We start from the raw sequence: 14158 nt of genomic DNA on the forward strand, positions 1-14158 counted from the left end.
TTGACAACAGACAACATGAAGAGTAAGATTGGAGGTGAGAAGGTACTTATCTGCTGCTTATGAGCTAGGCAGTGGGAGCTAAAAGATTTCTCACAGATAATCTATGAATCTTTTGCTATAGTTGACTTCTGGAAAATTGAAACTTGCTTGTACTTCCATGAGAATGGAGTGGGAGAGGAAGCTTGGTTACAACAAAAAAATCTTTCCCTTTTTGCCTATTGCAAATGAGTCAATTACTATCTTAATAAGCAAGTCAATTACTATCTTAATAATCTGCACAGGTAGGGTGGATAACCATCTGTGAGGTGTGGCTCCAAGTACCAGAGAAGGAGCCCTGACCCTGAAAGGACCCTCTTCACCAGCTCAGTTAATGCTTAGATTTCCAAGAAGATAAAGCCTAAAACGTAATGTGGGAAACATGTTGACTTAAATTAGTAATTATAGCCTACATATATAAGACTATAAAGCATTTTCTCCTATTTTATTTCATGTGAACTCCATATTAATATGTAAAGTAAAGAGGAAAGTTGTTCATCTTTATGGCAATTTTATAGATGGGAAACTGAGGTCAGTTAGGTCAAGTGACTTGTCCAAGGTTATAAGACAAGTTAGTGACCCTTAAGACTCCGCTCATGCCTCATGACTTCTAATTTACTGCTCTTTTCTTTCTGCCAAGTTGCGTCAAAATTTCAACACAATTTCAGTGATTGATTTTAGATCATCTCAAAGTTGGGCTTGATAATTGGATGGGACTACATGTCTGAAGTAAGAGTTAAGGAGGAGGATACCATTGAACAGGGGAGTAAATGGAGTGGGGAAAAGATGGGAGCAAAATAGATTCCATTTTCTCTACCATTTTGCTGGATATCCATCTTGCAAAAACTACTCAGCTACAAAGAAAGCTGGAGATGATTCTAAGCCAAAACCTCATTTTATAGAAGAAGCAACTAAATGAAGACAAATGAAGTAAAATAACTTTCTAAGTAAGATCACTCAAATAGTGGAAAAGCTAAGGTTTTGTTTGTTTATTTATTTTTATGTTTCTAGATGTAATGTTTTAAATCATGAGTGACTAGAAAACCAAGTTTGTGAATTCATCAAAATTGACTTGATTTTTATGGTCACATTTAGAAAGTGTGTTTCCAAACAGTCTCTGCCTCTAATGTGCATACATAAAACATTTTGCTTACCATTTCAAAGACTTCCTGAAGGTCATAGATGGATCCCAGATAAGGCCTACAGATAATATGTTCACATGAAATGCCTCTTATAAATTATTTCAGTCCCATAAGCAATAATTATACTGTAGTACCTCTTTCATTTCAGCTTGCCTAAGTGTACAAAAGGGTTTGAACATAAACATTAGTCAATACGTAAAGTCATTTGTTAAGTCTAAATCTCATTTGGGGAAATCCTTAACTTCACAGTCTTTGTGAATTGCATTCATTGGTCATGTTTAATTTGACGTATTTTGTGTTTCTCTTTCTTTATCATAGCACCATAAATAAATAAAATGCCACATACAGGCTGGTGAACCAAACAGTAGAGCAGGCAGCACTCAACCCTGAAATCTGCATTGGCAAGTTAAGGAAGCAGTAGAAATAGTATAATAGATATTTGATTAGCAAAGTGACTTCCCTCCGGAACCTCTTAAGAACTTTATTGGGTTCCATCTCTGCGCAGTCCAATCAAAGTTTCTTTTGCAGTTTAAAAATCAGGTTGGAAAATCCTAATCACATTTCCATTTTTAAGTCCTGAGTGAACAGAATTTTACATGTTAGGCAGGAACTGAAGAAAATGAAAGCTTTCTATTTTCAACCATCTTGCCCTATGATGTTTGTGAACGTTTTGTGAAGGTAACACTGGTTTCCCTGACACAGAAGAACACCTCCCTCCTGACCACAGAGTTGATAAAGTTACCGTAACTTCCCTTTGAGTATACTTTCTGTTCAGGCCCAGGATACCCTTCAACATGTGGCAGTCTGACTACTTTCACCTTTCAGCCCCTGTAAGAAGCGGCTACCCTACAGGCCAGCCCAGAGTTTGCTCTGGAAACTGTAAGACAAACCATGCTTTCTGGGAGGAAGGAGAGACTCCACCATCTCTGGCTGTGGTAACTCTAGCTGGTGGTTTGACCTCTTAGAGATGTGAGAAAGATGAGCACAAAACATTCATCAAAATTAGGTAGCAGGAGGAGGGTTTTCTAATCAAAGGATTGTTGAAAAAGATATGGAGCCACGAGGGGTAGTGCTAGAAGCTGTAACTTATAGCAGCAGAGTTATGACTACCCTTAGGTACAAAGGGACCAATGGAGAGGGAAGTCATGAGAAGCACATAGAAAAAAAATTGTGTAGAAGAGGCCATGACAGAAACAGTGGCTCTAGCAAGAGAAACAATCAGGCCAAGCACATGAACTCCTATCAACAGAAAGTGTGACTTTAAACAAAATCTAAAGAGATCTTAGTTTTAACAAGTACAACTGATTATAGAAAAAATAGAAATAGAAGCCTAATTAATACATTCACTGAACAAGCTGCTGTTGGTCAGCACTACTCTGAGCTCCATATTTTACCCTGATCTGCATTTTTACACAGGCAAACACTGCAATACTATCCTTTTAGTGAAAACATTATTTGAAAAATATATGTGAACCTCTATGTTCATTGCAGCACTATTTAAATAAGATCAGGAAGCAACCTAAATGTCCATGAATGGGTAAATGGATTATTACTCAGCCACAAAACAGAATGAAATCTTGCCATTTGCAATGAGATAAATGGACCTAAAGAGTATTGTGCTAAGTGAAATAAGTCAAAGAAAGACAAACACCATATGATTTCACTTATATGTGGAATCTAACAAAACAAACAAACAGGAATGTGGGAGCTGGAGGTGGGCAGGGCAGGGAGAGAAATGGGGAGAAATGGGAACAATTATAATTGAACAACAATAAAAAAGATATTTTAAAAAATGAATATGGACTTAAAATTAATACAAACATATTCTATTTTCATAAAGAAGAACAATCAATAAAATAACAATGTCAATTTTTTTACCTGTTCTATCTACAAAGTTAATATAATTCTAACAACAACAACAACAACAAAGACTCATAGACACAGAGAACAAACTGATGTTTGCCAGAGGGGAGGGAGGGAGGGTAATGGGTAAAAAAGGTGAAGAGGATTAAGAAGTACAAACTTGCAGCTATAAAATAATGATGTAATGTTTAGCATAAGGAATATAGTCAATAAAATCATAATAACTCTGTACAGTGAAAGGTGATTACTAGGTTTATGGTGATGATCACTTCTTAAGGTATATAAATGTCAAATCATTATGTTGTATACCTGAAACTAATATAATGCATGTCAACTATATTTTTTTAAAAATTACTGTGCTACATGAAACTGTCAGAAAGTAACTTAAAGGTCAAACAGCTCATTAACAAAAAAGTCCCATCTGAGCATCTAAATCTAAGTCCTTCATTCTTAAGTGAAAAAAATTATCAAAAAAATCAATAAGTATTTTCTGCAAGTAAATTTTGACTTGTCACAAAATTTTTCTTTGGTGTTCTAACTTTTACCATGACAAAGTCATGCATTCATTCAGCAAATAAATGATGGGACCTTATGTACTAGATTCGTGGGGGATGGGAAGATGTAAAAGATGTAGCCATCTAGGAGAAATCTTAAGGCAGGTACACAATAAGCTACATTCCAAAGCCATGTATAGTACATGAGCCCTATAGAGATTCACTGACAGTCATATGAAAGAAACTTTGTTGCCAGGCAACATGATTCTGGAAGCTTTTGGCATTTAGCTGGGTTGTGAAGTTTGAGGCAAATTTAGACAGGCTAAAGTAAAGGAAAGGACTTTAAGAGCTTACTGGAGACAAGCAGGGCACCCCATTTACTTAATAGGAAAGTAGGTGAAGATGACTGATATCAATCAGGGAGGGCCTCTAATGCCAAGAAAAGGCACATGTATTTTACTAGCAAGGCAACGGAAGACAGTGAAGACATCTCAGTTAAGTAAGTGCCACCTTGGGATGTTTGCACATCAGTGCAGAATGCAGTGACTTGGAATGAAGCTAGAGGGAAGGCAGAGACCCACTGTTGCAAGAGTGCCAATGTGAGCTGCACAGGAGGCAGCTGGGATGAAAATGATGGACAAGTCATTGATGCTCAGTTGTGCTTGGTGATAAAGAACAGGAATCAAAAATGACATAGACGGTGAGAACAAAAGTAGAGGTACTTGTTGACAAAATTAGATAAATGAAGAGAGGAAATTTGTTTGAAAAAAAAAGCTTTTGAATTCAGTTTTTGATATGTTAGTTTTGAGTGGCAGGCAAGGCATCCTAGAGGAAAGGTCCAAGAGCTAGATATCTCATACTAGAGTTCAAGAAAGTCCTAGAGAGATATGTACATTGGGATGTCATCTGTAATAAGACAGCAGTTGATATTAAACCTACTAAAAGCCATTGACTACACTATAGTTCATGCCTACCACTCAGAGACACTGCCCAGCAATTCAGGGTGTGAGCAGACTAGGACTGAAACTTCCTGAACACAAAGCAACATAATCTGGGGTGCAATGTGACCCAGCCCCTACCATCCAAAAGGCTGCAATTGTCTTCTCAGCTCCTAAAGGTAGAAAGACAGTTTAAGAGAACACCATGGCAGAGCACCTTAACTTGTATGAAAAAGGTACCCACACCCATAGCCACCAAACTACTTCCAAAAATCAAATTTTATTATCCTAGAAATATGCCTATAGTCCAAAGAGTAAGTAACCAGGGTTTTCTAGTTTTCTACATAAATATTATGATAGTAATTGAGCTAACAAATAGAAAGAAACCCCACAGTATTAAGGAACTTCATATATTAATATATTATTTTTCAAATGAATATTTTAATCCAGTAACCAAATTTGGAACCACATTTTCCTCCTCAGTCACCAATAATTCTGAGCATTCATTCAAAACAACTCTGTAAAAAAGATGAGAGTATATTTATTCTCTCTCTGTTTCATTCTCCCTAAATCTCCCATTTCCAAAGAGGCTAATCAGGATTACCTTGGCACATACAGAATTTTCCAAGTAAGTGTCATGGATGGCCTGGAAGTTTGAAAATAATTGCTGCATTGAAACTTAACATTACACAGAAAAATGGGGAGAGAGAGAGCAAAGATAATATTGTCCCTTAAACTCCTGCAGTCATTTCTAAGCATTAGTATCTAAAAATCCTGGTTTGTAATCTCTCCAGGAGATTTCCTGGATGGCTGGTTTGCAATTCTTTGTATTTTCTCTATTAGATCATAAGAGCATGTATGAAGGGATGGGGTGGTTGAGTTGCCTCATCAGAGCTTATAAAAGCCAGAGCTTTTCTATTCCACTAAAGAAGCATTTTTAAGCCAGAAATAGACCTGAGATGTCTCCAAGCCCAACCCCCATCAGATGAGAAAACCAAGACCTAGAAAATCTGTGCCACAGTGTAACAGACTAAAACTCCTGATCACATCCCCCTACACTGAAAATTTTGTAGCTTTAGCTTTTGAGTTTGAAAAAAAGAAAGGTAAAAAACATAATAGGCATGGCCTTTCCTAATCCAAGAACAAGCAGCCACACCCTTGTTTCAAAAAAAACACTGGGAGATGCTGAGATTAACTTTCCTGACTGGAAAATGGAGCCCTGCCCATGACATTGGGCAGGGTTGGTCTGAACCTTGTAACCTTGTTATCTCAGCCATGAGCTGAAGTCATGCCCAACCACAGTGTGCATTTTTGAAAGCTCAAGCAAATTTATAGTATGCATGGGCGTCAAAGTCAAGGTATGTACTAACCCATTGGCCCTTGTTGATGTAAATTGAACACAGCAACTTAACACATCTCTGTTCCTATCATCTCCTTTCTTCCTCCCCATTTTTCTCAGATAGTTGTTCTCCTCTCTCTAACCTCCCATGCCCCAAATCATCTCCTTCCTCGTCTTCTGGAGGGAACTTCCTCCATCCTCCTTTTTTCCTTCTACCCCCTCCTCCTTCCTTCCCCAATAGTTCTCTTTTCCCTCCAACCTTCAATAGTACACATGTGCACACACACTCGAGACCAGCATTCTGTTCCTTCCACATGTAAAGCATAATAAAGTCTATCAGTTTGCAAACTTTTATTACATACTTGCTGTGTACAAAATACCATGGTAAACATCATAGGTGATAAAGGTTCTTAATTGTTTCCACTTTAGTAATTTCCTGCTCTTTTTCTTAACGCTTTGAAGTCTTATTTCCCTTACCACTCTGCCCAAACTCAAAAGTCCTGAGTGGCCTCTTTTTAGCCAAACCAGTGGCCTTCCCACGTTATTATTCACTTCTCCTTCCCTTATCCAATTAATGCTATTAGCCACTGGTTTTTGTTTTAACTCTTTCCTCCTTTGACTTTAATGATACTTCACTAGCCTTATTCCTCTTGCCTCTCCACATTCTCTGTTTCCTTCACTAGCCCATCATTCTCTTCTTAACCATGAGATCCTAACCAGAACGCTTTTTCTTCCTACCTAGTTCCCATATCATCAGCTTTGTACCAGACATTTTTTTGACACCTCAAACTGAACATGTCTAAAACTAAACACTATTTTTCTCCAAAACTCAGCGTCACAACATCTTGATTTCAAGTGATGATATCACCAATCCTCTGTTAAACCAAAAACCCTGACATTATTCTTGATCCCTCCCTCTCTTTTGCCTTCATCCAAAACTAGGCCCTCAGTCCTGAAATTTCTGTTTTTAAAACATCTCTCATAATAATCACTTCTTTCTAGTCCCACTTCACCACCCAAACCATATCTACTACCCTCATCTTGGCAAAGCAACAGAGTGTTATAACATAATCTCCTTGATACTAGTCTCCAAAACCATATGTATTCTAGACCCTTCTGCTTCTGAAAATTTTCATCTTCTTCACAATGCCTTAAAATGAAGTGTGAACTTCCATTATTAATATTGAATCCTTTGTTTGATCTGATTCTACCCTATCTTTCCAGATCTGCACACATTGAGACTGGCCATTGGTTCCAAGAACATAAAACAATATGCCTGCTTTAATTTCTTTATTTGCATGTGTCTCCTTCCTGATGCAACATAGCACTGGTAAGACATGAACCCTGGAGAAAAAGTGTCTGGATTTACTAGCTTACTAGATGTGTGACCACAGACATGTTGCTGTATCTGTTCCATGCTTCAGTTTCCCCATGGAAAATGGGGTTAATGATAGAAACTACCTCATAAAATTTAGGGCAAGAATAAATGTTTTGGTACAGGGAAAGCCATGTAGAACAGTGCCTGGCAGATTATGAGTACAAAATAAATGTTAGCCACCAATTACTATTAATAAAATCATTCATTTAAATCCTGGCTTACTTTAAAGTCTAGCTCAATTCCCAACCCTTCATAAAGGCTTACTATTCTATGTTAATCTCACTAAAGTGTTATTTTATGCTTCCTCACCTTAGTAGTAACGTATTTCCTCCATCAACAAATATTTGTTGAACACCTACAATGCCCCAGCACTTTTGCATAATACTAAGATTATAAGGATAAATAAGACATGATCTTGCCCAGAAGAAGCTCACAGTCTAGAAGAAAAAAAACAAATGTCTTAACACAATAACAATAGTTTGGGGAATCCTGAGAAGCAAAGAAATCCATTGTTTGCCATTTGAGGTCCCAGAAAAGGCTTCTTCAGTTAAAAAGTATAGGGGACATTCCAGATTACAAGAATAATATATGCAAAGTAATTAAGACATCAAATGGCCTGTGAGCTGGGGAATTCTAAGTGTTATCTGTTTCCAGCTATTAGTCCTATTATACATAGTCTCCTCAACTAGATCATAAAATCCATTATGCACACAGGCAGTTCCTGTGTGCTAATTAAGTCTTTATATTCCTTTCCCTCTTTTTATATTCCTTCAGACCTAATACAGGTTGAAATACAACAGATTTAATAATTATTTGTTACATTAAATTATGCTTTCATTTAAATGCCTCTTACAAGTTTATAATGAAGGCTAAACACCCAGAGAAAGCTTTTTCAAGGAGGTGAATCTTACATTGAGGACATGAAGTGAAAGAGAATTAGGATTTAGATGGGTGGAAGGGGAGAGAAGGGAAATTTCAAGAGGGAAACAGTATCAAGAAGGTCATAAATGCAGGATGCAGATGTGTGAAACAGTGAAGGAACCTGTAATGTGAAGGTTTAGAATCTTATATTAGAGTCTGAAGGGAGACAGCTTGGCTAAGTAAGGCGTATCCGGACTAAAAGCATCCAAAAATGCCAGGAAACATTGCAATGTCATCTTTCCATAAGCATCTTTTAGGAACTATCAACATAACTTCCTTTTCTATACATTGAGAGAATGTCTAAGTTTCCTCCCATCTCTAAATGTCTGTGATTAAATTCAACAATGAAATGGGTGCTTCTGCTTATAACTGGTTTCCACAAAGTGAATAAGTATAAATAGAGTACCATTATGGTAGCGCATTAAGGAAAAAATTGTAGGAAGATTTCGCAATTCTCATTTTTACATCCTTGAAGCTCAAAGTGGGTGTTTGTACCTGTCACAGAACCTACAAAAGCACAGTGAAGATTTTGGTAAATACCTGAATGAGCACATGAATGAAGACCTGTCTCACCAAAGCATCAGAGAAGGAGCAAGCACATCAGAAAACAGGAATCTAACACTTTCAAGACCTATCACTTACTAACATCCTGTTTTAGTTCCCAAAGGAGCCTCAGAGTGGAAGGAAACAATCTCCTCATATGTGCCCACTCTCCCCTTTTATGGGATAGTCTGTGGCTCAGAAATGGAACCCTCCTAGACTCAATATTCCTAAAGCTGATCTTAACTATGTACCCTGATTATTAGTAGTGCTCAATACCAAAGAAAGTCATCCGGTCACATGGAAGTTGCAAATACAGCCACAGTGATGATCTCACACTTCATCATGTGTCAAGTACCCATCAGCAATTAAATGCACAATGCTTTACCTTCTCAGCAAGTAAAAAAAAAAGTCAAACAGCCATCTAAGTTCTTCAGAAGGAAATCTATGTCATTGTTAAAATGTGAGACATTTTAATCATCCAGATTCTTGTGTGAATGAGTGAGTAATGAATAGAAGTTGCTGCTGTAATCAGTACATTACTTTAAGAATTTGAGTCAAAAAAGTGACACAGATACTACAGAAAGGGGCTCACGATTAGATCAGAGGTCAGAGTGAACAGTGAGTGGGTGACTCTGATGACACCAGCAGGAACCATTAACCTGGTTACCTTGGCAGCCACAGTCCCCAAGATAACAAAGATGATGACGAATGAAAAAGGTGACAGTCATGGTGATGCAGAGATAAAGTTGCAGCTCAAAGTTATAAGAAATTCTCCCATGGTGCCGTTTCTCTTCCAGGAATGAAGGCATAAACACATGTTACCTGAACAGCGACATGTACAGACTACATTAAGATGCCTCCGAAATTAGCACTGAAATACCAAGGCCCAAGAACTCTCAAGTCTCTTTTTCACATCTTGTAATAAGCGACTGAGTAGCAGTTGATCCCATCTGCACACCTCTCTTCTGGAGTCATCAAAATGAGAGTAATGAGCAAGAAGTTAGACACCTACTTTCCAACCACTTCTCAACTGAGCCTGGGTTACTGTCCCTCCAGCTTGGTAAACCAGTTCTTAGGGAACTATTCTCAGACTGAAAGCTCTGGGTACACTTATTTTTTAATGACAACACCATGTCCTTGACCAAAAAGAGTCAAAGAAATCACCATAAGCGCCATACATTGGCGCTGAGCATGCATGTGGGTGCAAATAGGGAATGCCGCGATGGCCAGGGCAGGCCAGGTGGTGGGGACCCAAGATGTCGATGATGGCTGCAGCGGTGACCAGAGGTGGGCAGCACAGGTGCAAAAGGGAAGATGGGAGCCGAGGGCCTGGTCATTTACTTAAGAAAAGATAGGGCCTGGCCAGCAATTACGAGGAGAGCCCAGGGGCAGTGTCCCAGCTGGATTTGGTGAGGGTCTGGCTGGTCAACCACTACAAGAAGTATGTTCGTGTGGAGGCACCTGCCAATAAAATACTGGCTGCGCTGGTGGTGCGGTTTCTCCAGTTCCAGGAAGACGCCTTTGGGCAGCATGTCACCTACCCGGCATTCACCCAATAAGCTGGAGGCACCTTGTGTCACATTCCTGGGGCTGCTTACAAGTGTAAAAAATGAATAGGGATGGTTGAGGTTTGATCTATTGAATCCATCCTGAATGGACCATAACATTGAGATGTTTATGAACATTGACAACACTGTTGTGGAGGAATTGTCTGACCAGACCCAACACCTCATTCCAGACATTGATCTGAAGTTGGCTAACAAATTGAAAGATATCGTCAAAAGATATCAGGGGACATTTACTGATGAGGAGTCCAAAGCTTTCCACCACACTTATCTGTATCCTTCCTCGCATGAAGATGAAGAGTGGTTGAGACTCATGATGAAAAAAGACATTGGGGGTTTTACCAGAACAGTCACAATACTTGGGTCCATAGTAATAATGTTGATGTGGAAATTGAAGATCCACTAATCCCAGAAACTGCATGGGAGAGTCACACAAAATGGATTTGGGACCCTGATGTTTTCAGTGAATGGATGAATGAGAAGGATTATGAGGTAGACAAGAACAGTAAGCCTGTGGGTTTTCAATTAAAAATTTCAACAAACAATGAAGACCTAGTCAGAAGTCCAGAGAGAAGCGATAGAAGAGCATCAGCTAATGCTCAAAAGAGGAAACATTTGCCTTCTCCTCCACCTTTCACACCCACAGAATCAACGACCAAGCTAGTCCTTTATGGGAAGCACAGAAATCAGAAAGAGGAAGATGAGCAAGATCTTACCAAGGATATGGAAGACCCAACAACTGTACCCAACATAGAGAAAGTGGTACTTCCAAAAAATGTAAATCCAAAGAAAGATAGTGAAAATACACCTGTTGAAGGAGGAACTACAGCCGATCTAGATGAGGAGGATGAAGAAACAGTCTCAGCAGAAGGAAAGGAAGATGAAGATCCCAGCAAAGGTGATCACAGTCAGTCAGCAGACCCTGGTAAAGATAGTGTGACAGAGAAGACCAATCACATCATTATTCCTAGCTACGCATCATGGTTTTATTATAACTGTATTCATGTGATTGAACAGTGTGCTCTTCCTGAGTTTTTCAATAGGAAAACAATTCTAAGACTCCAGAGGTATACTTGGCATACCAAAATTTTATGATTGGCACATATTGCCTAAATCCCTAAGAAGGTTTGACCAGCACTGCTTGTCAGGGGAACTTGACTGGAGATGTGTGTGCTATGATGAGGGTTCACACCTTCTTAGAGCAGTGGAGGCTTGTTCATTACTGAGTGGATCCAGAAAGTTGACCCATGGCAGTGGGCCCTCCTCCTATGCTTCATTTCAATATATTTGCTGTTACCCCTCTGGGCTTGTGCCTCTGCATCTTTGATCACTTCAGGTCCCTGCTGCTCAACAGATGTTACATTTTCCTGAGAAGAACAAGGAAAAACCGATTGATTTGCAGAACTGTGATCTCCTTACTGACATTTACTCCAAGAAAACCTTAGCAAAGAGTAAAGGTGCCAGTGCTGAAAAAGATTGGACTGAGCAGGAGACCCTTCTATGCCTGGAGATCCTGGAGATGTGCAAGGATGATTGGAACAAAGTTTCAGGACATGCTGGAGTTCATACTCCGGCTGAATGCATCCTCCACGCTTTTGAGGCTTCCCATTGAAGATCCATATCTGTACCTACCAGCCTGTCCCCTTTGTCAGTCAAGGAGCCCAGCAATGAGCACTGTGGCCTTTTTGATATCCGTGGTGGACCCCCATGTGGCATCTGCAGCAGCAAAATCAACTTTGGAGGATTTTTTTCAGGCCCAGGAGGAGGGACCATTGGAATTGGTTGAAACTCATGTCAAGAAAGTACAAAAAGCTGCTCGAACCCCTGGGAAAGTGGATGCCACCTAGGGCCTGGAGAACAACTGCACCTCAGGCACAGCTCCTGTGAGCCAGAAAAGCTTGAAGGAGGTGAAGGCAGAAAACAAAGGAGGGAATGAAACGAACGAAGAAGATAAAGCACAAGACAGAGACAATGAAAAATAGTGAGAAGGAACAGGATAGTGAAGTTAGTGAGGACACCAAATCAGAGGATAAGGAGACTAAAGAGAACAAGGAACTCACTGGCACTTGTCAAGAAAAAGGAAGTGATATTGGGAACAAGATAGTCATAGAGCATGAAATTTCTGAAGGAAAGGTAGCCACCGTGGCAGCAGCTACTCTCGCCTCTGCTGCAACCAAAGTCAAGCACCTGGCTGCATTTTGAGGAACTGGAAATGATCATGGGCAGAGAGAAAGAGGCTTTGCAACAACAGAGACAGCAGTTGCTTGCTGAACGCCAGAAGTTCCACATGGAGCAGTTGAACTACGCGGAGCAGCAGCATGTGCAGAAACCCTTCCCGGGTACAGCGGCACTCAGGCGGGCCTGGCCTGGAGCCGCTGCTGGCAGCAACAAGGCACCGCAGCATGATGCCTCACCAGCAGCCCCTCCCTACGCTCCGCTCCGACGCAGCACCGGATGCCGCCGCCCCACCCACCACAGCCAGGTCAGATACCAGGTCCAGGTTCCAGGATGCCTGGACAGCCCATGCCAGGCCACCTGATTCCCCACTGTGCGGCCAACATCCACTGCCTGGGTGAGAGTGGCCCTGCCCCTCCTGGTATGCCACCAATGCCTGGGAAACATTTTAGGACCCAGGGTAATCCTCACAGCACCTAAGGATGTATGCCCTCCTCCGCCACTGCAGCAACAGCAGCTGCAGACACAGCAGCTGCAGACACCTGCAGGTGGAGTCCCTCTGCCTCCTGCTCCAGACCCACCCGCCCCTGAGGTGCCCTAACCTGGAAAATGCTGGGAACATCCACGCCCGGCGCCAAACCAGCTGGAATGGGGATGACAAGACTCACATCCCTCGGCTTCCGGCTTCCTTGGGTTTCTTTCAGGATTTTTCTACTCACAGATCCTGCCTCTCCCCATTCCCCATGCCGCCCCTGTTCATGCCCTGACTCCCCTGTGGTAGGCCCTTAGCCAACACTCAGGGGAGGTCTTGGTGACAGTGTCCCTGGTTATCCTAAAAACAACCTGCGTCTTCCCTGTCCTGGTGTGCATATTCTACGTCTTTACTATTTTTGCTCTCCTGCAGTTTTTGCTTTGTCTTATGCCTCTCTGGATAATGTGTTCTCTCTCTTTCTCTCTCCTCTTTCAACATTTTTGCTTTAAAGGAGAGCATCCGAAGTTAATAGGCACCAAAAAATGGTGATGGGAAGAGGGGATAGCTAATGGGGACAAACCTTAAGGCATTATAAGTGACCTTATTTCTGCTTATCCGAGCTAAGAATGGTGCTGATGGTGAAGTTTCATGAGGCTTTTGCCACAAGCAGATGCACCAAAATTCAAAGCGATGGGGAAAGGGTCTCCACTGATTTTTCTCCCTGAGGATGTGAGGCCCTCCACCCTGAGCGACAGAACATAAGCCTGCCCTTGAGCACCTGGGCAGGGAGAGCACAAACATTAGCACAGGTCCACTCCCTCCCCAGGCCCACAGGTCTGCTTTCCCATGCAGGCTGTTGGATTCCGGTGGGTGCTTTTGTTTTTCTCAAGGCTCTGCGAGCTTTGTCCTTAGTTCCTGGCACTAACCAGGAAAGTTTTAGGGACCAAAGGTAATGGCCACCCAATGAGTCAACCCCACCGTTCACTGCCTGTGTGCCTTCTTTTGCTCCCTCTTAAAAAGTAAAATAAACTTTAAAAAAGGGGGGAAAGTAAGTAGATAGTGCTGAACATTTTAGCTCACGGAACTTGGTTAGGGCGGCTGGGGTGCAGGTCCCCACACTACATCTTGCAGGGTGAGTGGATTTTAGTGCACTCCTCACGCAGGAACTGCTCCAAGGCAGACATTCGCACAGGATTACAGCTGAGCGGCAGCCGTGTGGAATTTCTACACTCGTGATAACAGAACAAAGACATTAGGAAGGAGGATGGTCTATGTCTAAAGAGAGAGAAGCG

General features: G+C 41.1%; 1 protein-coding gene across 12 annotated transcripts in view; it reads right to left on the bottom strand.

The window, feature by feature from the left end:
• CD28 (CD28 molecule) overlaps nt 1-14158 on the bottom strand; it is a 92585-nt gene that overhangs the window by 22446 nt on the left and 55981 nt on the right. Inside the window, exon 1 of one of the 12 annotated variants that reach the window (XM_037165981.2) lies at nt 1191-1418. The exons of the other annotated variants lie outside the window; for them this stretch is intronic. The gene's annotated coding sequence lies outside the window, so the exon portion shown is untranslated. Of the gene's footprint in view, nt 1-1190; nt 1419-14158 lie in introns of those variants that run through there. 12 annotated transcript variants of the gene reach the window in all.

The sequence above is a fragment of the Artibeus jamaicensis genome, unplaced genomic scaffold (assembly GCF_021234435.1).
Source record: "Artibeus jamaicensis isolate MK-2021 breed Jamaican fruit bat unplaced genomic scaffold, CSHL_Jam_final contig_1015, whole genome shotgun sequence".
Classification (NCBI taxonomy): Eukaryota; Metazoa; Chordata; class Mammalia; order Chiroptera; family Phyllostomidae; genus Artibeus; species Artibeus jamaicensis.